This window comes from Ovis aries, chromosome 17 (genome assembly GCF_016772045.2).
Source record: "Ovis aries strain OAR_USU_Benz2616 breed Rambouillet chromosome 17, ARS-UI_Ramb_v3.0, whole genome shotgun sequence".
Taxonomy (NCBI): Eukaryota; Metazoa; Chordata; class Mammalia; order Artiodactyla; family Bovidae; genus Ovis; species Ovis aries.
Window position 1 is genome coordinate 66,505,392 of NC_056070.1, and position 22,834 is coordinate 66,528,225.

Sequence of the window (22,834 nt, forward strand, 5' to 3'; positions counted from 1 at the left end):
AGTGAAGTCAGACAGAGAAAGAAAAATATATGATATCGCTTATACGTAGAATATTAAAAAATGGTACCAATAACTACACAACAGAAATAGAGCACCACAGATATAGAAAAAAACTTGTGATTATCAAGGGGTGGGGAGGAGGAATAAATTGGGAGATGAGATTGAAATATAAACACCACTCTGTAGAAAGATAACTAATAAGGACATACTGTGGAGTAAAGGGAACTCTACTCAACACTCTGTAATGACCTATATAGGAAAAGAATCTAAAAAAGAGTGGATACATGTATAACGGATTCACTTTGTTGTATAACAGAAACTAATACAACACTGTAAATCAATTATACCCCAATTAAAAAAAAACCCTTCTTATCCCTACTCTGCGTGAAGTGCCACACGCAGTGCCCAGGGCAGACAGGCAGACAGGCGCTGGCCTGCCTCTGTGGGGCTTACAGCCCTGGGGAGGCAGCTGTTCTCAGCTCTCCAAGGACAGGGACTACCTCACAAGGAGAAACAGAGGAGATGGAAATTGGCATGGCATCTACTATATTAGAAGTCAGAACTGAGATGTTTTAGAGCCTTGTTTATCCAATTCATAACCATAACAGAAATGAAAAGTGAGACTTTAAAAAGACTTATTAATTCATTGAAAAAAAAAGACAATAAAAATAAGCACTGCATGCTTATGTAACTAACACATTCTTCATGAAAAATAACTTTCCAAAAAAAAAAAAAAAAAAAGGAGACAGCATTATTATTTTCTTGGTAAATCTCTTTAAAGCCTGGCTTAATAGAAGGCTGTGGATCACAACAAACTGTGGAAAATTCTGAAAGAGATGGGAATACCAGACCACCTGACCTGCCTCTTGAGAAATCTGTATGCAGGTCAGGAAGCAACAGTTAGAACCGAACATGGAACAGCAGACTGGTTCCAAATTGGGAAAGAAGTTATGTCAAGGCTGTATATTGTCACCCTGCTTGTTTAACTTATATGCAGAGTACATCATGCGAAATGCCGGGCTGGATGAAGCACAAGCTGGAATCAAGATTGCTGGGAGAAATAGCAATAACTTCAGATATGCAGATGACACCACCCTTATGGCAGAAAGCAAAGAAGAACTAAAGAGCCTCTTGATGAAAGTGAAAGAGGAAAGTGAAAAAGTTGGCTTAAAGCTTAACATTCAGAAAACTAAGATCATGGCATCTGGTCCCATCACTTCATGGCAAATAGATGGGGAAACAGTGGAAACAGTGGCAGACTTTATGTTTTGGGCTCCAAAATCAATGCAGATGGTGACTGCAGCCATGGAATTAAAAGACGCTCCATGGAAAAAAAGCTATGACCAATCTAGACAGCATATTAAAAAGCAGAGACATTACTTTGCCAATCAAGGTCCGTCTAGTCAAAGCTATGGTTTTTCCAGTAGTCATGTATGGATGTGAGAGTTGGACTCTAAAGAAAGCTGAGTGCTGAAGAATTGATGGTTTTGAACTGTGGTGTTGGAGAAGACTCTTGAGAGTCCCTTGTACTGCAAGGAGATCCAACCAGTCCATCCTAAAGGAGATCAGTCCTGAGTGTTCATTGGAAGGACTGATGAAGCTGAAACTCCAATACTTTGGCCACCTGATGCAAAAAGTTGACCCATTTGAAAAGACCCTGATGCTGGGAAAGATTGAAGGCAGGAGAAGGGGCCGACAGAGGGGGAGATGGCTGGATGGCGTCACTGACTCAATGGACATGAGTTTGGGTAAACTCCGGGAGTTGGTGATGGACAGGGAGGCCTGACGTGCTGCAGTCCATGGGGTCAAAAAGAGGCGGACACGACGGAACGACTGAACTTAATAGAAGAGTGAGCCTTGGATTCTGCTGTCTGCTTCTGCATTCAGTCTGTTGCAACATCACATGTCCAGGTGGCCCCTGCAAAACCCCACCATGCACTTGTGAAGGAAGACAAAACGGAAGGATTAATTTCTCTTTGGGTCCCCAGATCTCAGGACCACACCTTGAGACCGGCTGCTCTATCACATAAACTTGTTTATTTCCTGCTTAAAACTGGCACCCATCTGAAATTATCTTGCTTACTCGTCTGATTCCTTATTTATTGTCTGTCTGTGGTCTTATTTATTGTACATTCGCAGAAGGCAGGGTCCCAGAGCCCACTGCAGGCACTTTTAAGTGGTCAAGCCAGAGCTGCAGTTCTAGGGAATAGCCAGCAGATGGCGGCGTCGCACCAAGACCCCCGCATTCTCTGTTGGACACTGGTTACTCTCTAGGGTTTCGAGAGGAGGCTCTGTGGGGATCTTCTTTGGATTCCAGTTTCACGGAATTGGGTGGCCCTGGGTGAGTAGGGGAAAGGAACACGCTAGAGAGAATGCGGTTTTGAACAGATGCTTTGGGAAAGTTCTGTTCATTTCTGCTGAGGGCTTCTGTTCTTAACAGACATCAAGCCAAAGGGCTTCTCCTCTTGAAGCCTGTTTTTCTTCTCTGCAACATGGGCAGACTATGACTTTGGCTTGCATTTCACCACGGTTCTCTTGGCAAGGGTCACTTTATTTTGATGCCACTGGTGTTTCTGACAATTCAGGGTCCTCTAATTTACTCCCCCTAAAGAATTCTGAGAACCAAGCCAATGTTGTGGGCTCTGCCTGCAGGCAAGACCATTTCTCCTTATCCCACTTTCAAATATAAAATGGCTGTTTAGCCAGGCTCTGTGCTAAATCGTTCCTACATGTTGGTTCCTGGAGTGCTCACAATATTTGAGAGGTGAGTTTCCTTGTTCCCATTCTTACAGGAGGGGGACACTGAGCCTCAGGAAGGTGAAGACTTGCCCAGGGATGCACAGTTGGAGGACTGGGAATGCTGGGTCCCAGATGGTCACCATGGCAATGGGGGGATGCACCGTTCCCAGATTCCGGGTCCGTCTTCCCAGTGAGATGGCCCGGTCGCTGTCTCTACAGCAGCTTCTCTTCTGTTTCTGCTCCTCCCTGTGAGGTGTTCCCTGTCCTTGGAGGACTGAACAGGGTTTGTGTTTCACACCTGTTTTGCTCACGTGCTGCCCCCTCAGGCCCATGATTCCACAGGGCGGAGATGATGCCTGCCTGCTGCATGTCTGTGCCCTGTGCTGCACCCAGCCTCGTGCCGGGCACAGAGCCAGGGATGCAGAAGATATTGCTGAATGAAAAGGGGAGCCAGTGGAATCTGTGAGTGGGCAGTACCCAAGCTGACTCAGAAGCAACCAGATCCACCCCTTGCTGGCTACGTGACCTTGAGCTAGTGATCTCCCCTTTCAAAGCCTGTTTCTTCATCTGCAAAATGGAGATAATACCGTTTCCCTCTAAGAGACTGTGAGGACTCAAAAAGAGGGATTGCAGAATATCAGCACCCGATGGGTCTCCAATCCTCTCCCACACCTGTGGTTTCTCCTGCGCTGGGCAGGGAAGCCAGGTGGAAGGTGGAGCAGCCTGAGGACTGCACAGGGGAGCAACCAGACCATGCCACTGAGCGGACAGACGGGCAGCCAGCTGGCGCTCAGGCCGCCCTGTCCCCCCAGCGCCTGAGCCCACCTGAACCCAGGCGCCCCAGGGGCCGTGGTCCTGGAGGCCAACTCACCGTGGGCATTTCCCACCAGGCCCCGTGGCAGATAAACAGATTCTCTTACCCCAAGTGGCCACACTAGGGTCAAAGCCACACAGTTGGGGGTACAGAGGCCCCATGGAGAAATGGTGCTGTTCTGCCTGAAACAGAACAAGCTTCCCAGCCGTCGTCCTGTCCTGTGGGAAGGAGGCCTCCTCCCAGAGAAAAGCCCTGGAATGTAAGGAATGTTCTGGAGCCTCCTGCCGGGGCCCCAGGACAGAAGCCCCTTGGAAGCTCAGGACCGTGGGGGCTCTTTCCCAGGGAGGATCTCAGGGCCGCTGGGCCACGGGGGAGCTCATACCAGACAACACCTTTTGGCACTGGGGTCAGGCCTCAGCCACCTCCAACCGTTCCCAGGTTCTCAGTGTGGCAGTGACGGGGCTCCTGCAGGACTCACGCCATCTAGGCCTTCAGCCTCTCACCCAGTGCCAGCACCCCGGGGTCTGGGGCCGGGCCCTGCACTGGGCACCGAGGCATACAGAAAAGTCAGGCTGAGCCCTGCTCGGAGCCACCAGGACTCAGACAGTGTGGCACCTGGGGCAAGTCACTTCACCTGTCTGGGCCTTCGTGTCCCCACGTGTGAGACGGGGTTAATAACGGAGCCTCCTCCTCCTTGCGGCTATTGTGAAAGGACCCCAGGTGCGGGGAGGTCCTGGTGTAGAGTAATCGTGCCGCAAGCGTTTGTCATTATTGTCACTGTGGCTGGCTGTATTTTCCAAAAATGGAAGCAGCAGTCTCTCCCATCTGCTCAAAAGCTCGGCAGGTTTGTGACTATGGCAGATGTGATGGTACGTGACTTCCAAGGCCAAGTGTGGCTCACCTGGAGGCCAGCAACCATGCTGTGAGGAAGCCAAAGCAGCTGTGAAGAGACATGTGGAGACCTAAGCCCCAACCCCTTCCCCACCCCAAGCCCTGGCTCAGCCCCCAGTGGCAGCAACTGTGCCATCTCAAAGGGCGGATCCTTCAGCTCTACTCGGGCTGCTCTAGCCGATGCCGCGTGGAGCGGGGACAACCCTTCCCAAACTGCAGGTTCAGGAGAAGTGATTCTAGTTCTAAGTCAGCAGGTCCTGGAGTGGATCCTTGTGCAGAAACATAAGAGATATAATTCCTTTTAAAGAAGCGTCTTGGTTTCTCTCTCCCCTGAACTCAGGATGTTTCCCCCTCCCCATCCTGGTCCTCCACCGGTGTCCCCCACCTCAGTGAAGGGCCCCACATCTCATCTCTGGTTGCCCAAAGGCAAAATCAGGGAGAAGTCACAGGTATCTCTTGATTCTGTCCATTTCCCTCTGTCTCTCTGCCATTCCTCTCGTCCAAGCCTCCAGCGCTTCGCTTGCATCTGGGGTGGCCGTGCCAGCTTCCTCCCTTTCCTGCCCACCCCTCTCTCCCACAGAACAGGAATCTTGATACATAAATGATGTGCAGAGCGGGTAAGTCATGGGCTCACAACTTCGCCTCCCTGGAGTGCTGGGTCTCAGCTTATGAACGTCATCTGTCTTTTCCTGGCCAGCCCTCTTTGCTCCTCAGAGTTCAGGATGAGGCTCCCTCTGGCAACCATGTCTTGCCTGTGCACAGCGTCCTCTGAGGCCAGTAGGGGTCACAGACATGGAACCTAACATGTGAGGTCAGGTCAGTTCAGTTCAGTCGTTCAGTTGTGTCTGACCCTTTGCAACCCCATGGACTGCAGCACGCCAGGCCTCCCTGTCCATCATCAACTCCCGGAGTTTACCCAAACTCATGTCCATTGAGTCAGTGATGCCATCCAACCATCTCATCCTTGGTGTTCTCCTTCTCCTCCCGCCTTCAATCTTTCCCAGCATCAGGGTCTTTTCAAATGAGTCAGTTCTTCACATCAGATGGCCAAAGTATTGGAGTTTCAGCTTCAGCATCAGTCCTTCCAATGAATATCCAGGACTGATTTCCATTAGGATGGACTACTGGATCTCCTTGCAGTCCAAAGGACTCTCAAAAGTCTTCTTCAGCACCACAGTTCAAAAGCATCAATTCTTCGGCGCTCAGCTTTCTTCACAGTCCAACTCTCACGTCCATACATGACCACTGGAAAAACCATAGCCTTGACTAGACGGAACTTGGTTGGCAAAGTAATGTCTCTGCTTTTGAATATGCTGTCTAGGTTGGTCATAACTTTTCTTCCAAGGAGTAAGTGTCTTTTAATTTCATGTGAGGTACCTCCTGCCATTCACTGCTATGGAAGAAGTTGAGCAGAGCAACTGGGCAGCGTGGCCTGGGGGTGGCTGAGACTGGTAGTGGGAGGAGGTGGCACTTCGAGCTCCTGTGAAGGAGCTGAGCATGTGATGTCAGGAGGAAGGGCGTGTCTGGCACGGGTGACAGAGAGGGCAAAGGCCCTGAGGTGGGAGTGAGTTGGCATGCTGGGGAAAGACTGGGGCGCAAGAAGCTGGGGGGGTCGGGCCATGAGGCTGGGGGCTGGGCCATGAGGCTGGGGGAAGACTGGGGCGCAAGAGGCTGGGGGTCGGGCCATGAGGCTGGGGGAAGACTGGGGCGCAAGAGGCTGGGGGCCGGCAAGCAGAGAGTCACTTGGAAGAGAGGAAGCCATTCAAAGTTATTTATAAGCTTGTCTTCCCAGCCAAAAAGCAGACGCTGATTATCTCCCTGGTGGGGCCTGCCAGCCGCACCACTGGTGCCTGTTAAAAATGACCCTTTATGGGGACAAACTGCTCTTCAGGCTCACCTGGGGAATTCCTGCTCAACAACAGCATCATCTGCTCTGTGAAGACTCCCAGGTTCAGCTGACCTTGGCTTTCCATGTGTCTCATGGGACCCTGGACCAGTTTCCAGCCAGGCAACCAGAGCTCTGACTTTTGTTTCCTTGTGTGGACCTTATTTCCAATCAGGTCATTCTGTCTCAAAATGAGGTTCCCCCACTGCCTCTGGATTTCTGAGGCTGGGTGGGCTTGCAAAAAATGCAAACTCCTCTGAATCAGCACCTCAGGGGTGGGTTCAAGAATCTGCCTTTCTAACAAGCTGCCTGTCAAATAATTCCTTTAAAAAATTACTATTTATTTTTGGCTGTGCTGGGTCTTCATGGCTGTGTGAGCTTTCTGTAGTTGTGGGGAGTGGGGCTATTCTTTAGCTGTGCTGCACGAGTTGCTGATTGTGGTGGCTTCTCTTGCTGCAGAGCCCAGGTTCCAGGGCATGTGGGCTCAGTAGTTATCGCACGTGGGTTTAGTTGCCCTGAGACATGGGGGATCTTCCCAGATCAGGGATTGAACTCATGTCTCCTGCACTGGCAGACAGATTCTTTACCACTTGAGCCAGCAGGGACGCCTCCTGCCAAGTCATTTTTACGCTCACAGATGTTTTAGAAGCCAGAATGAGGGCCTGAGCAGAGGGGCTATATTAAATATGGTCCCCAGGCTCCCAGCACAAAGCCTCCAAATGCTTGTTGAGTGAAGGAATGAGGTTTTGTCAGGGAAGTAGGGAGAGTAACTATTCCTCTTAGGATCCTCCCTTCTCTCAGCCACAGTCCCCAAGTAAGACAGGAGGTCTCATCACATTTTTCTGCCAGGGGGAAACTTCTCCAGTAAGAATTCCCCTACCCACCACCCCCTTTAATCTACTCATTAATACACAGTATTGTAAAAGTGATCTATAATTAGATGCTAACTGAGTTTGGCCGTAAAATTGGGTGGGCGAGGTCAGCAAGGTAAGCCGGGAGCCAGCTGATTGTTATGATCAATCAATAACCTATTTATTTCCCAACATTTCTATTAACCTCTGCCAGCCAATCACAGTTTCAATTTGAAAGGCTGGGGTCCGCTTTGCTGACTGGACAAGTCTGATTGAAAGCGGGACCCTGACACGACCCCAAGGGCGAAATCCAATTAAAATCATTTTCACTTGTAGATTAATATTTTTAGCATGTTCTACATCCTGGGATTCATCATTCCTGGCAATAACTAATGTCTTGTGACATGAGCAGGTGGATTGGCACTGCCATAAATAATAATTGTGATTAATTGGCTCATCATGTCCTAGAGCGGCTTTGGGGTGGTGGTTGGTGCAGCTTCTGGGAACTTTTCCCACCGCAAGCTGGTTGGGTGGTCCCTTCAATCCCATCGTTTGATGACCTTTCCTAAGTAGGAATGGAGTTTGTCCCCGGGTCTGTCTCCCTCTTCACATCGAGCTCTGTGAGGCCAGCTAGTGTGTTTCATTCATCTCAGGGACTCTTGCTTTGGCAATCCCAGTTCTGCTTCTCTGGCCCCACCTATGGACACCATGGACTGGATCAGGGGTCAGGCCCAACGAAAGCCTCTGGAGATTGGGAAGTAGTTTTAGGGCTTCCCTGCTGACTCAAATGGTAAAGAATCCACCTGCAATGTGGGAGACCCGGGTTCAATCCCTGGGTCAGGAAAATCCCCTGGAGAAGGGAAAGGCAACCCATTCCAGTATTCTTGCCTGGAGAATCCCATGGACGGAAGAGTCTGGAGGGCAACATGGGGTCACAAAGAGTCGGACAGGACTGGCTAACACTTTCATTTTTTAAGGGAAGTAGGCCCTTGGTGCAGTGTGTGCGTTCCGCGGAGTGCTGACTGCCATGATCTGTGCTGTGGGCTGGGAAGTAGCACCAGATGAAAGTCGCATCAAGAGAGGAGAAAGGACAAAGGCAGAAAGGAGGAGCACCTCAGGTTTCCTAGCACACCCGGGTCCCTATTTCCCTGAGACCTGCCTGCACTCCAGCTCAGGCTCTATGAGTTGCCCCTGCATCTCAGTAATATGTATTCTTTCTAATTCCCCTGCTTGAATTAATTAGAATGTCAGCTCCTTTCCAACTAAACTCTCCCCCAAATTCAGAGCCCAAGAGAGAACCAATGTCACACACAAGCTGGTGGCAGAACCACCCTCTTTCTCCTGACTCTTAACGAAAAGCCCTTTCGAGGAAGAAGGAAATAAGGAAGGAAGGAATAACCGCATTTGTTGAAGATCTGCTCTGTGCAGGTGCTTTGTAATGGCAGCTATTTAATCTCTTCCATCCTGGGAGGGAGATTTTATTCTATTTTCTCTGTTTGCAGATGAGGAAACTGAGGCGTGGAAGTGAACAACTTGTCCAGGAAGCACTGAGGATTCAATTACTTTCACTAATTTTGTGACCGTTCAGCACCCTAAGCTGCTTGTTTAAAAGAGGTGTGTTGCTTTGTTATAAATATGACCATGAGGCTGTTGGGAGACAGCCAATGGGAACATCAGGAGTAAATCAGCCAAAAGAGTCACGGTCAGCCTGTTGAAATCCTGCAGAGGAGAGACAGGGTCACAAGTCCAGACATGGGCAAGGCCCCTTACCTGTTAAAAAACATACTCATTTTTATTTAAGTGGAGAATAACTGCTTTATAATGTTGTATTGGTTTCTGCTGCAGACAATGTGAATCAGCCATAACAAATACATACATATGTTCCCTCCCTCTTATCCCCCCATACCATCCCCCTAGAAGACTCCTACCTTTAAAGACCAACTCCTAGAATCTAGGCATTGCTGTGAGTGCTTCAGGACCCCCTCAGGAACCATCTAGACCACCCCACCTCCAGCCTCTGGATGGCTCATTTGTGGCCACTGAGATCATTCCAGCATCTGCACCTTCTGCGTGTTAGGAAAAGAGCAAAACCATATCTTCCCAAAGAGGCTCTGCCAAGGGGAAATCCCAGAGGACCATGAACTCCTCTGATTTTTGTCTCTAGACACTGGGCTAGGGTCGTGTGTGTACCAGGCTCCCTTTAATATGCACACCTGGATTGCACTGGGATGCCAGCACACTTCCTAATGAATGGATGGCAACAGAGAAATAAATACAGCTAGGACCAGGTATCCAGACTATTGAAGACTATATTGAAGACTGTTTCAGCAGATATATCTAGGAGATTAAGAAGACTGGGAAATTCCTGTAGTCCCTGTCTTAGCTTGGGCTGTTATAAACAAAGTGCCATAGGCTGGATGGTGTATAAATGGAAATTTCTCATAGTTCTGGAGGCTGGAAGTCTGTGATCAGGGTGCTAGCATATGGGGTCTTGGTGAGTTCTGGGTGGCAGAAAATCCCCTTCTCATATCTTCACATGAGGAAGGTGAGGTAGTATTTTTTTTTTTCCTCTAGAGGTATTAATTCATCCATGAGGGCCCGACCCTCATGACTTAATTACCTCCCAAAGTTCTATGTCCAAGTATCATCCCAGTGGGGATTAGATTTCAACAGATGAATTGGCAGTGGAGGGTGGTCGGGGGAAAGGACCACAGACATTCCAGTCCCTAATAGCCCCAAATTCTTCCTTTTTTAAAAAAATTTTTTTTTTATTTGGCAGTTCCAGGTCTTAATTTCCACACGAGGGATCTTCGTTTTGGTATGCGAGATCTGGTTTCCTGACCAGGGACCAAACTCAGGCCCTCTGCATTAGGAATTCGGAGCCTCAGCCACTGGACCACCAGGGAAGTACCCCCTAACAGCCCCAAATTCTAATCTCCAAATTATTTTGACTGATTATTAAAAAAAAATCAAACTGGAGACCTTGTAACACTGCAGTTTCCTTAGCCTCACTTCTGGGGGATTCTGATTTCATAGGTCTGTGCTACATTTGTCCTTTTGAGATGCTTCCCTGAGGACTGTGACAATCAGTCAGATTCAGAGAAGCTCAGGGCACATCCTTACATTAAAGGCACTGAGAACACCTGTTAGTTTCACTGACCCCAGTTTACCAAAGTTACTTAACATGTGTCCCTTCATATACTTTATTTATTGCATAACGCCTGTTTGTACAAGGTCCACTGCTTGGAGGGTCCACCAACATGTTTCCTTAATAATTTCACACGCATATCATAACTCCAGTGATTCTTTCATGCCTCTGCCACCTTTTTACCGAATTCACTGGGCTGTTTTCTCCCTAAGGGCAAGGATAGTCTCTGCCTTATAATAAAACCAAGAAGGACCCTTCAGGGCCCTCCCAGGTACAAAAGGCCTTCAGAGTCCTCTATCTTTTATCTGTTGAAAAGCTGTAGTCTCCCAGACCTCCTCTGAGTCACAAAAGAGCAGGCTCTAGCAGTTAATAATTAGGGCGAGTCACATCATCTTTAGTTCCTCCCTTAAGGACACAGGTAAGTGTTTGATGACCACTCCTGAGTTGTTTTGCAGATACTAGAACTACCACCAGAGGGAAAAAGCTAATTGCATGGTCAGCAGAGAGTAGCTGTGACATGAGCTGCTCCATCTTGCACAATGTTAAGAACTGGCCTCTAGGAAAGGGGAACTGACCAACCCTGGAGCTGAAGATGAACTGTGCTTGAGACAGTCAAGATGGTGCTGACTAGACCACCATGTGACCAAGACGATCGATGGAGTCAGCTGACTAGTCGTTCTGCATGGAACCCCCCACCTGTGCACCCATGAAGCTTTCCTTTAAAAAAATCCTGCCCCCTGATTGGCAATGGGGAGACTGTTTTTTTGGGGTTGCTATTTCACCATCTCCCCAGGTCACAGGCTTCTTGAATGAAGCATGTTTTCCCACCAGTCTTTGTCTCTCGAACATTTGACTTTTCAGTCACAAGCAGCTGAACCCGAGTTCGGTTCCACTTCTGGTGCGTAACAACAATGTTCCCCCTAGAGCCTGAGTAAATGAATGTCTCTTAAAATCATCTCTGAACAGGAGACATGACCCCTCCCCACCCTCCCACCAATGGCAACACTAATTTTGGAAAGATAGTTTTACAACTTTAAAGCTTAAGAGACAGTGATTTCCCCTTTGTCTTCTAGGATCCGAATCTGATTTCCATCCCACAGGTGGTCACAACCAGGAAGCTAAAGAACTGCAAAAAGGCTGGCAGTTGTGGACGTTGGGTGTTGGGTGCTGGCCGCCCATCTCCTTCTCCAAGCTCTCCCCCCACTGCTCTGTCTTTGCTTCTTAACAAACTGGTTCCCAGGTATGAGCCCTCCTGAAACAATTGGTTAAGGCAAGACATTTCCCATTGCTCAGTTTCCTCTGCCTTCAAGCCACCAGGGGACTGAAGAGAGAAGTGCTAAGGCTACTGAAGTGGGTTTCTCTGTGGAGGGAGCACCTGTGTTGGAAATCGCGTTAAATTCAGCATGCATAAACCATTCACAGTGGCTCCTTACACCCCAGGAGGACCAAGATCCCACTAATAAAATAGAAATGTGTACGCAGGTCAAGAAGCAACAGTTAGAACTGGACATGGAACAACAGACTGGTTCCAAATCTGGAAAGAAGGGCTTCCCTTGTGGCTCAGCTCATAAAGAATCCAAATCGGGAAAGAAGTATGTCAAGGCTGTACATTGTCACCCTGCTTATTTAACTTTTATGCAGAGTACATCATGTGAAATGCTGGGTTGGATGAAGCACAAGCTGGAATCAAGGCTGCCGGGAGAAATATCAATAACCTCAGATATGCAGAAGACACCACCCTTACGGCAGAAAGTGAAGAAGAACTAAAGAGCTTCTTGAGGAAAGTGAAATAGGAGAGTGAAAAAATTGGCTTAAAGCTTAACATTCAGAAAAGGAAGATCGTGGCATCTGGTCCCATCACTTCATGGCAAATAGATGGGGAAACAGTGGAAACAGTGACAGACTTTATTTTTGGGGCTCCAAAATCACTGCAGATGGTGACTGCAGCCATGAAATTAAAAGATGCTTACTCCTTGGAAGAAAAGCTATGACCAACCTAGACAGCATCTTAAAAAGCAGAGACATTACTTTGCCAACAAAGGTCCGTCTAGTCAAGGCTATGGTTTTTCCAGCAGTCATGTATGGATGTGAGAGTTGGACTCTAAAGAAAGCTGAGTGCTGAAGAATTGATGGTTTTGAACTGTGGTGTTGGAGAAGACTTGAGAGTCCCTTGTACTGCAAGGAGATCCAACCAGTCCATCCTAAAGGGAATCAGTCCTGGATATTCATTGGAAGGACTGATCCTGAAGCTGAAACTGCAATACTCTGGCCACCTGATGTGAAGAACTGACTCACTGGAAAAGACCCTGATGCTGGGAAATACTGAAGGCGGAAGAAGGGGACGACAGAGGACGAGATGGTTGGATTGCATCACCGACTTGATGGACAGGAGTTTGAGTAAGCTCCAGGAGCTGGTGATGAACAGGGAAGCCTGGCGTGCTTGGAGTCGAAAAGAGTCTGACACGACTGAGCGACTGAACTGAACTGAACTGAAGGGTGATGTATTTATCCCACCCTGTAAGCACCCCCCTTTTTAAATACAACTTTTAAATTTTAATTCTCCACAAGATAATGAAGACCTGAAGAAGTGACCCGAGCAGGAAGCTTTGACTCATCTATCTTTTGGCCACACTGAGTGGCATGTGGGATCTTTGTTCCCCAACCAGGGATCGAACCGGAGCCACCTGCATTGGCAGTGCAGAGTCTTAACCACTGGACCACCAGAGAAGTCCATGTAAGCCCCTTTCTAATCCTATTTGGCAGACACAAACCACCAGGACTTACCTGCCAGTCCCAGGCCATTTTACAACGTGTTCCCCGGAAGTGGATCCCATGTCAAGGGAAAAAGCGAGTGGTTGTCCTGACCCATGTTTGGCAACGGTCCTTTGGTTCCTGGTTGTCAACAGTTGAGGGGGACGGTGTGACCAGTCTCCTCTTGATCAACACAGCGTGGGCACTGGAAAGATGCTGCTCCTGGACTGCTCGGGGACAGTTCGGCACTGGGAAGATGCTGCTCCTGGACTGCTGGGGACAGTTTGCAGGGCTCGAGACAACCACGTGTTGAGAACGAGTTCCCCTCTCAATGTTTAAGTGGTCCTTTCATAGCCCGTCAGCAGTGGGGTTGTAAAGCAGGTGGAAAAGCGAGTGTATGGCATTTTTTATTGCCCTGTTCCTGGACTTCACAGGCATTATTCCCTATCCACGTCCAAAAGGGGTCCCATAGGTCACGCACGGCTGTTCTAGATCCTGAACAGTGGTTGTGATGCTGGAAGACTTTGTCAACGTTCTGTAACGTCTCCCACCTGCGGTAACGCGTCGCAGCCGGTGTGCAGCCGTGATCCCGTCCCCCAGTTTCGTTGCTCTGCCCCCTCTTGTAGCCGGGACCGAGGTGGGGGGTTGGTTTAGGGAGTGGGCTGGTCTTACCCAACCAAGTAACCCCCAAGTATCTGACAAATAATCCAGACCCTCATCTTTCGTCTGTATTCACCAGCCAATCCCGAGCAGTTAGAGGAACCCCGAGCAGTTAAGAGGAACCCCGAGCGCAGAGCTGCCACTTTTAAACTGGAAAGAGACTTTGAATTGAGTAGGACATCCTCAGTGTCATGGAAGAGAAAGACGCCTTTCATGGTGGTCAGCTGCCCAGGGCCCCTTGTGCTAACGGGCAACACCTCTGGTCATCCCCCACAACTTTTTGTCCCAGTCCTCACTTCCCGACTTCTTCCCACTGAGGGGAGTTTCCTCAGCCTTCTGTGGCCAATTTTAGGCTGCACCCATTGGACTGTGAGACTTGTAGTTGCCCAGACTTGAATCTGGAGGCACTGACGTCAGAAGGAAACGATCTTGAGGCGACGGCCGCACGTTGCACAGCTGATGGTCAGCACAACATGGCGGCGCTCTTCACCACTAGAGGGAGGGAGAGAGGCCGTTGATTGGAGGAACTGATGTCACGTGGCTCACTGGTTACCAGGGAAACCAGCGGTTTGGGCACGCCCCTCAGAGGACCTCGGGTTTACCACCATGGCGGTTGGCGTGTTTCTTGTTAACTAGTAGATGAAGCCGTGCTGCTCTCAGTTTTAGAAGCATCACTCGGCTGGGGCAGAGGGCAGGCAGGTGCATGGTCCATGAGTCTGTGCAGCTGAAGCAGGGGCTGGTGGAGCAGGGGAGGGAGGTACAGAGAGCTGGCCTGGTCACCATCTCATTGCATCCTTGTTATAGCTTTGTTATAGTTATCTCCTATTACAGGTGAAGAAACCAAAGCCCAGAGAAGTTAAATAACGCAGGGTCCCACTGGAGACATTTAGACTCAGACATTCAAATGAACCTACTTTAATAAAGATACTATTTACAGAGGTCAGGGTAGTGGATTCATTTTCTGTTTTTTAAAAAACATGTTTAGTGCATTTGTTTCTTTTTTATAAGTCTTTATTGAATTTGTTACAGTATTGTTTTGGTTTTTTGGCCAGGAGGCATGTGGGATCTTAGCTGCCTCACCAGGATGAACCCACACCCATGGCATTGGAAGGCAAAGTCTTAATCACTGGACTTAATCAAAGTCTTAATCAGATGGATCTCATCTGAGGCTCAGGTTGTCCTTCAAGTTCAATCGAGGTGTCAGCAGAATTCAGTTCCCTGTGGTTGTAGGGCTGAGGTCCCTGTTTTCTCACTGCCTGCTTGCTTAGGGACAGCTCTTGTCTTCCAGAGACCACTCTCAGATCCTTGTCATGTGTCCCCCTTCCGTAGACAGCTCACGGCATGGATGTCTGCTCCTTGAGCCCACCGGGAGACACGCTGTCTTACTTCCGGGATTAGGAAGACTGGGGTCCCAGGTCAACAGTCATGCAGTGACTTTTCCTTGAGCTGCTCACTCGCTGACCTGTCTGATTGTCTCCATCTCCCTGCAGAGAGCAGATCCAATCATCCCTTCCCCGTCAGCCCTTGGCCCTCCTTGAAATTTACTCTGATGGTTCCTTGAAGTTCCTTTCACCTTAATGCACCCCCTCTTCGGGGGCTGTTCGGCCAGCTTTGCGGGGAGCTCTCCAGTGGAGAGAAGAGGTTTCTCTGGGGAGCCATGTGAGTGTCCAGCTCCTGTCTCATCTCCCACCTGGTGGATTAGAGACTCAGACTCTGGAATTCTGCCCGCATCAGGTCTCTGTGACATCATGCCTCTCAGAGGGGCTCAGGGGCCAGTTAGGAAGATAATCCAGCCAGGAGACCCTGAGCGCCCCCTATGGCTATTGGTCTCTGGTCTGCCACCATGAGGCTGTACAGCTTCACCAGAGTCATCTGGAATCTTTGGGCCTCGTCTTGGAAATGGGCCTGCATCCCTGTTGGAAGGAGTTGGTTTAAAGCTTTTCAATCTGGATTCTGGGGTGGATTCAAGAACCATCCCTTTCAGGACATCACGTCCTCCAGGAAGCCTCATGACCCCTCAGATTGCATCAGGCGACTGCCCAGCTTCCTGGATTACCTCGTCATCTGTGTCTTTATTTGGTTGTGATTGCCTGTTACATATATCTCATTGGACTGTCACCACCTCGAGGGTAAGAATGGATCACATCAGTTCCTGCTCAGAGCTCTTTGAAGACTTCATTGCTTTAGTTGTTCAGTCGCTAAGTCGTGTCCAACCCTTTGCCAAAGTTTCCCATCCTCCACTGTCTCCTAGAGTTTGCTCAAGTTCATATCCATTGAGCTGCTGATGCTGTTTAACCATCTGAGTGAAGACCAAATCCATACTCTGGCCTCAACTCCCTGCATGACTTTGCATTGTCTCCCTCTTCTGTGTGACCTCGAGTGGTCTTCCCGCTCTGTTCCAGCCACAGCAGTCACTTTCAGGTTCTGTGCGCTTCCTACGCCAGGGCCTTGGCACATGTCATTCTCTTTCACTGGATGCTTTTTCTTTCTTAGCCCCCGCCCCCCTTAATTGTACTCCCTTATCCTTCAGATTTCAGCACAAGCTTCAGTTCTCCAGAGATTAGGTCAAACTCTTGTTATCAGTTCTGAGGATCTCGCCTTTGTAGACTAGTCATTGCTATTGAGATTGGGTAAGCAATCGTCTCCCCTTGCAGAGGGCCCGAGAGCAGGGACCATGCCTCTTTGTTCCTCCTTGTAGCCCCAGCATCTTGCCGAATTCCTGGAGCCGTGTGGGCATTAGTTATGTCAAATGGTGATGGAATCTTTGTGCTCTCAGACCCAGGGCCTGGCGCATGGCAAGTGCAAAATTACTGGTTCCATGTGTGCAAAACAAATAAATGGGTTCTCTGTGGTCTGGTGGGTCCCATCCCTGCTTCTTGGTAGTGTCACTGTCGTGGCTTTGGGGTGGACAGACCAGGGTTTGGATGCAGCATCTTCTACTTCCCAGCTGTGACTTTGGGCAAGTCTTTTCCTTCTCAGAGCCCATTTCTTGGTCTATCAACTGGGGGTCTTCATTGGGGGTTGCAAAGAGGATTTCACAGCAGATGATTTCAAAGCCTTCTGTTAAGCGAAGCCACTCAGGATACACTGGGAGAAACCCCACATTTCTCAGCATCCTTCCACAGAGATTGGCAGTTCAGATTTTGGTGGGTGAACCCCATTCTGGGTGGGCCTCCAGACACCAGGGCTTCAGCATTTCCCATCTTCCGTCTGAGATGCTTGATGAACAGGGCCACTGACCCAGTTTCCCAGTGTCCTGAGTACTGGGCTGCGTGGCCACAAATCTGAACACCCCAGATGTAATTCCTGAGTCTGGTCACCTCCGTCTCACAGGCGGGAGAACGTGGACAGATTTAGTGGTGGGATGGGCAGCAGCTGCTTTGGGTCTTGTCTTCTTGCTTTATGGATGCAAGGTCTGAGCATGGTGAGGTGCACGCAGCTCCTCTCTCCCCCGCTGCGGGTTCTTACCGAGTTTCCCCCACCCTCGTCCACCAACTATTTTTTTCCTTTTCTCTTAATTATAACAGAATGCATGCTTGCTATTTAAAAAAGGTTTCAAATAATAGAAAGTGAATGTTCTCCCTGCCCACTCAAATCCCATATTCTCGGGTAATCAGTGCAACATGTATTGTGGGTACTACCAGCCCTTGTCTCCATGACGCTCTTAAAATCTGTATGTGAAATGCTAGAGATGGTGTAGAGAAAAGGGAGCTGTCCTACACTGTTGGTAGAAATTCAAATTGGTGCCACCATTATGGAAAATAATATGGAGGTAGCTTAAAAAATAAAAACTAGAGTTGTCATATGATCCAGCAATCCCAGTCCTGGGCATGTATCTGGACAAAACTCTAATTCTAAAAGATACATGCACCCCTGTGTTTTCAGAAGCATTTTTCACAATAGCCAAGACATGGATACAACCTAAATGTCCATCAATAGATGAATGGATGAAGAAGGTGTAGTAATACACACAGCAGAATACTACTCAGCCATAAAAATGAAGTAATGCCACTTGCAGCTACATGGATGGACCTAGAGACTATATGCAAAGTGAAGTAAGAGAAAGACACATATTTTATATCACTTACATGTGAAATCTAAAATATGGCACAAATGAACCTATCTATGAAACAGAAACAGACTCGCAGACACGAATGAACCTATTTATGAAACAAACAACTCACTGCAGACTGGCGGTTGCCAAGGGGGACCAGGGAGGGGGAGGGTTGGATTGGGAGTTTGGGATTAGCAGAAGCAAACTATTATACATAGAATGGGTAAGCAACACAGCCCGACTGTATAGCACAGGGAACCATATTCAGTATTCTATGACAGATCATAATGGAAAAGAACATGAAAAAACATATATTACTAACTAGTATAAAGAAGATACTATTACCAACACAACATTGGAACTCAACTATACTTCAGCAAAAGCAACAATGGCAACAAACCACCTGCATGTGATAGCTGCTGCTGCTGCTGCTAGGTCGCCTCAGTTGTGTCCGACTCTGTGCGATCCCATAGACGGCAGCCCACCAGGCTCCGCCATCCCTGGGATTTGCCAGGCAAGAACATTGGAGTGGGTTGCCATTTCCTTCTCCAATACGTGAAAGTGAAAAGTGAAAGTGAGGTCGCTCAGTCGTATCTGACTCTTCGCGACTCCATGGACTGCAGCCCACCAGGCTCCTCTGCCCATGGGATTCTCCAGGCGAGACTGCTGGAGTGGGCTGCCATCGCCTGCTCTGATGCGATAGCAGCACCTATTAATTACAGAGCGCTGACTGTGGGACGGGCATTATGCTTTGAAGTGTGGTGTTGGAGAAGACTCTTGAGAGTCCCTTGGACTGCAAGGAGATCCAACCAGTCCATTCTAAAGGAGATCAGTCCTGGATGTTCTTTGGAAGGAATGATGCTAAAGCTGAAACTCCAGTACTTTGGCCACCTCATGGGAAGAGTTGACTCATTGGAAAAGACTCTGATGCTGGGAGGGATTGGGGGCAGGAGGAGAAGGGAATGACAGAGGATGAGATGTCAAAGGGCTTAATTCAAGCGGGTAGAACAGTTGTGCGTGCACGCTGCGCTCAGTCGTGTCCAACTCTTTGAGAACCTGGTGGACTGTAGCCCACCGGGCTCCTCTGTCCATGGAAATTTCTATCAAGGATATTGGAGTGGGTTGCCATTTCCTACTCCAGGGGATCTTCCTGACTCAGGGATCGAACTCACATCTCCTGCATCAGCAGGCAGATTCTTTACCCCTGCGCCACCTGGAAATCCCAGACTGCTTGCACTAATTTTACAAATGGGGAAACTGAGACCATTGACTTTAAGAGGCTTGTCTAAAATCCCACAGCCAGTAAGTGACAGAGCCAGGACTTGAATCCCCTGCATGTGTGTCTGCATAGGACACTATAGAGGCATGTGTACACTTGGGCATTTTTTCCCCCCACTAAATTGGGTTACAGTATATTTTTGGTTCTTAAGCTTTTCTTTACTTTATAATATATTGTGGGCATCTCTGAAGTTCTCTGTAAATAGGTACCTGTTTAATTTTTCAACTATGTTAATGTTTGAAGACTATTCTAGAGAATGGTTGGGCTAAAACGTATACAAACCAGCTCCAGAGGAGAAATGTGAAAATCATTTCTAAATTTTTGCTTGAAAAACTTTGCTAAGGTGACCAATCTTTCACAGATCCCTTAAAAACCATTTAAAAAATGTTTTATGCACATGTTGAATATTTAAATAGTTTTCCAGAGTGAACAGTACCCGTGTGTCTCCTGGTCTCCTTGACAGGTGGAACCAAACTGCTAATGCAGTTTCTTCTGGAACCTTCCAGAGAGATCGTGTGTACTTTCAAGTATGTTGATACACACACACACACAATGTACACATACACATGAATACACACGGACATACATATATACAAACATGCATTTTTGGGCACGTAAGTTATACTATACACATTGCTATAAACTTGCTTCTTTTTCATTTAATAGTTTACCAGGAAAATTGTTATACCTCAGTCCACATAGACATCCCATGTTCATAGTTATTTATTTAATTTTGAAGTCATATATTCATTGTTAAAATATATGATAAAATAATTAAGTGATTTATGTGTAAAATATATAAACATATTTGAAAGAAGACTGTGAAACATCTCCTTCCCACTTCTATGCAACCCCCCTCGTCTATAAATAACCATGATTCTTAGTTTTATTTACATCTTTCCATATATATCTATATATCTTGAATATATTTATATTCTTACTTTGCCCTTTATTTTTACTCATGAACGATACACTCTATATGTGTATTTTGGAGATATTTCCATTTTAGTACATAAACAATTTCCTCACTCCTTCCTTCCTTCTTTTTTTTTTTTTTAAATAAAATAACTGCAGATAGCCAGCATTCCACTGCATGGATAAATAAAAATATGTTCATTTTTTTAGAAACTGTTATTTCAATCTTTCCTGCAGGACTTTTCAGTGCCTTTAACATGCTAGCATACAGTGGGATCTGTACATACATTGTGTAGACTGCTTTGACTACACAATTACCGCAAGCCAACACGATTTCACTGCTTTATTGTCTTGAGGAGGAGTCTGAAGCCCAGAGAGGGAGTGCTACTTGTCCAAGATCACACAGCGATGGTGGAGATCTGAATTTCCAGGTTTCCTGTGACAGTGACAACAATGAAGCGTTCAAAGCCCTTTCCTGGCACTACCAATTCTCACTGTGGAGCATTGAGCTGAGCGCCGAAGAACTGATGCTTTCGAACTGTGGTGTTGGAGAAGACTCTTGAGAGTCCCTTGGACTGCAAGGAGATCCAGCCAGTCCATTCTAAAGGAGATCAGTCCTGGGTGTTCTTTGGAAGGACTGATGCTAAAGCTGAAACTCCAGTACTTTGGCCACCTCATGCAAAGAGCTGACTCATTGGAAAAGACTCTGATGCTGGGAGGGATTGGGGACAGGAGAAGGGGACGACAGAGGATGAGATGGCTGGATTGTATCACCGACTCCACGCACATGAGTTTGGGTGAACTCCCAGAGTTGGTGATGTACAGGGAGGCCTGGTGTGCTGCAGTTCATGGGGTGGCAAAGAGTCGAACACGACTGAGCGACTGAACTGATGACTGAAATGAACTGAATGCCCTTTAGGGGCACTGAGACATATAGATTCGTTCATTTTGGAATAATGGGGTAGGATTCTTCAAAAGTGTGAAGATCACAAAAACAAGGCGAAGGTAAGCAACTGTGACAGGTTGGAGGGGACGTAGGAGACACCGCAGCTCAATGCCACACGCTATCCTGGAGTGGATCCACTTTGGGGAGAAAACGGGCGAAACCCCAATTAAATCTGTAGCATAAGTAATAGTATGGCACCAACGTCAGGTTCTTAGTTTTGATTGACGCACTATGGTTATGCAGGATGTTAGCACTAGGGCTGCTGGGTGACAGATATACCGGAACTCTGTATTATCTTTGCAGCTCTTCCATAAATCTAAAAATTATTTCTAAGCAGGAAGTTTAGAGATTTGTTTGCATTATTTCTGCCAAACCAAACACCATCCTGTATTGGATTCAGCCATAGAAAAACAAAAGCAAGCCCAAAATACATGTTAGAATGCTGTATGAAAATATCTGGGAAAATTCACAAACATGCTGATCTTGGTTACTTGGGAGGAGGACCCCTGGGTGGCTAGTGCAGAAGGGGGGAGACTTTTCACAGTTAATTGTTCAATACCTTCTGGATTTTGAACTATGCCTTGGGTTGGCCAAAAAGTTCATTTGGACGTTTCCAGTCCAGAAAAACTCGAATGGACTTTTTGGCCAAACCAATACACATATTCTCTTTCAACAATCAAACCTTAAAAATAATCAAAAAGAAAAAAAAGGGAAAATGTTAATGTGGAATTTTTTTGGGGGGGGAGGAAATAGAGTGAATGAGATGGTAACAATACTGCTCATTGCTATTAGTGTTTATTGAAAGTTTCTCCGATGTGCCAGGCCCTGTGGTGAGCATGAAATCGGGATGAACTCATTGAGTTCCCTCAACCACGCAAGACCCCTGTTTTGTAGAACAATTTGCTCAAGTTGTCATGTAGAAAGTGACAGAGCTGAAATGTGAGGTCAAGTCTGCCTCATTCTATCACCTGAGCTTTTAAACATCGCTTTCTGCTCCTGTGGGATAAATATGCGCACAGCAGGCTCTAGGCACAAACATGGCAGGTGTGCAGCAGAGGCTGCTGGGGCCACGCTCATAGTCCCTTGTCCTGCATTTCCTTCCCTGGGCGTGGCGTGGGGTAGGACTGGGTGGGGGAAGGCTGGTTCTGGCCATTGGAGCTGTGGTGCCCATGCTCTGGCCGGTTAAAAGGGCCGGTGAATTATGCCCCAGCCAATGACTAATGGGCCTCCCTGGTGGCTCAGTGGTAAAGAACCTGCCTGCCAATGCAGAAGTGACCTCCATCCCTCGGTCAGGTAGATCCCCTGGAGGAGGAAATGGCAACCCACTCCTGTATTCTTGCCTGGACAGTCCCACGGACAGAGGAGCTGGGCAGCTTACAGTCCGTGGGGGTCACAGAGTTGGCCACGACTGAGCGACCAAACATTAACAACAAACAACGAGAGACGCGGGTGTAGAGAAAGCCCAGCTCCCTCCCCTCTGGGCGACAGGGACAAGCTGCGTCCTTTGCGTGACGGGACTGAGCTCTGTCGCCCATGGTGGTGACCTGCTGGGGAACATACCCTTTCCTGTCTCGTTTCTCTTCTTTCCCACCAAACAGGAACTGTCTGCCGCAGAGGCACGGAGAGAATGTGATGGGGGCATATTGTCTCCCTTTAAGTGGATACTAACAATGGCAACCCAGTCACTCTAGAATCCAGGTGGGCTCTGAAGCCAGACTGCCTGGGCTGGAATTCCAGCACCACTTGACTGCGTTGGGACAGTTCCCCGTGAGCCTCCGTTTCCGCCTCTGTAAAATGGGGACAACCCCAGTGCTTCGAGTGAATGTTGGCTGGAACAAGACACAGGAGGCCCTGTGTTCAGCCACAGGTACAGAGGAGCTTCCCAGTAAGCATTTGCTGAT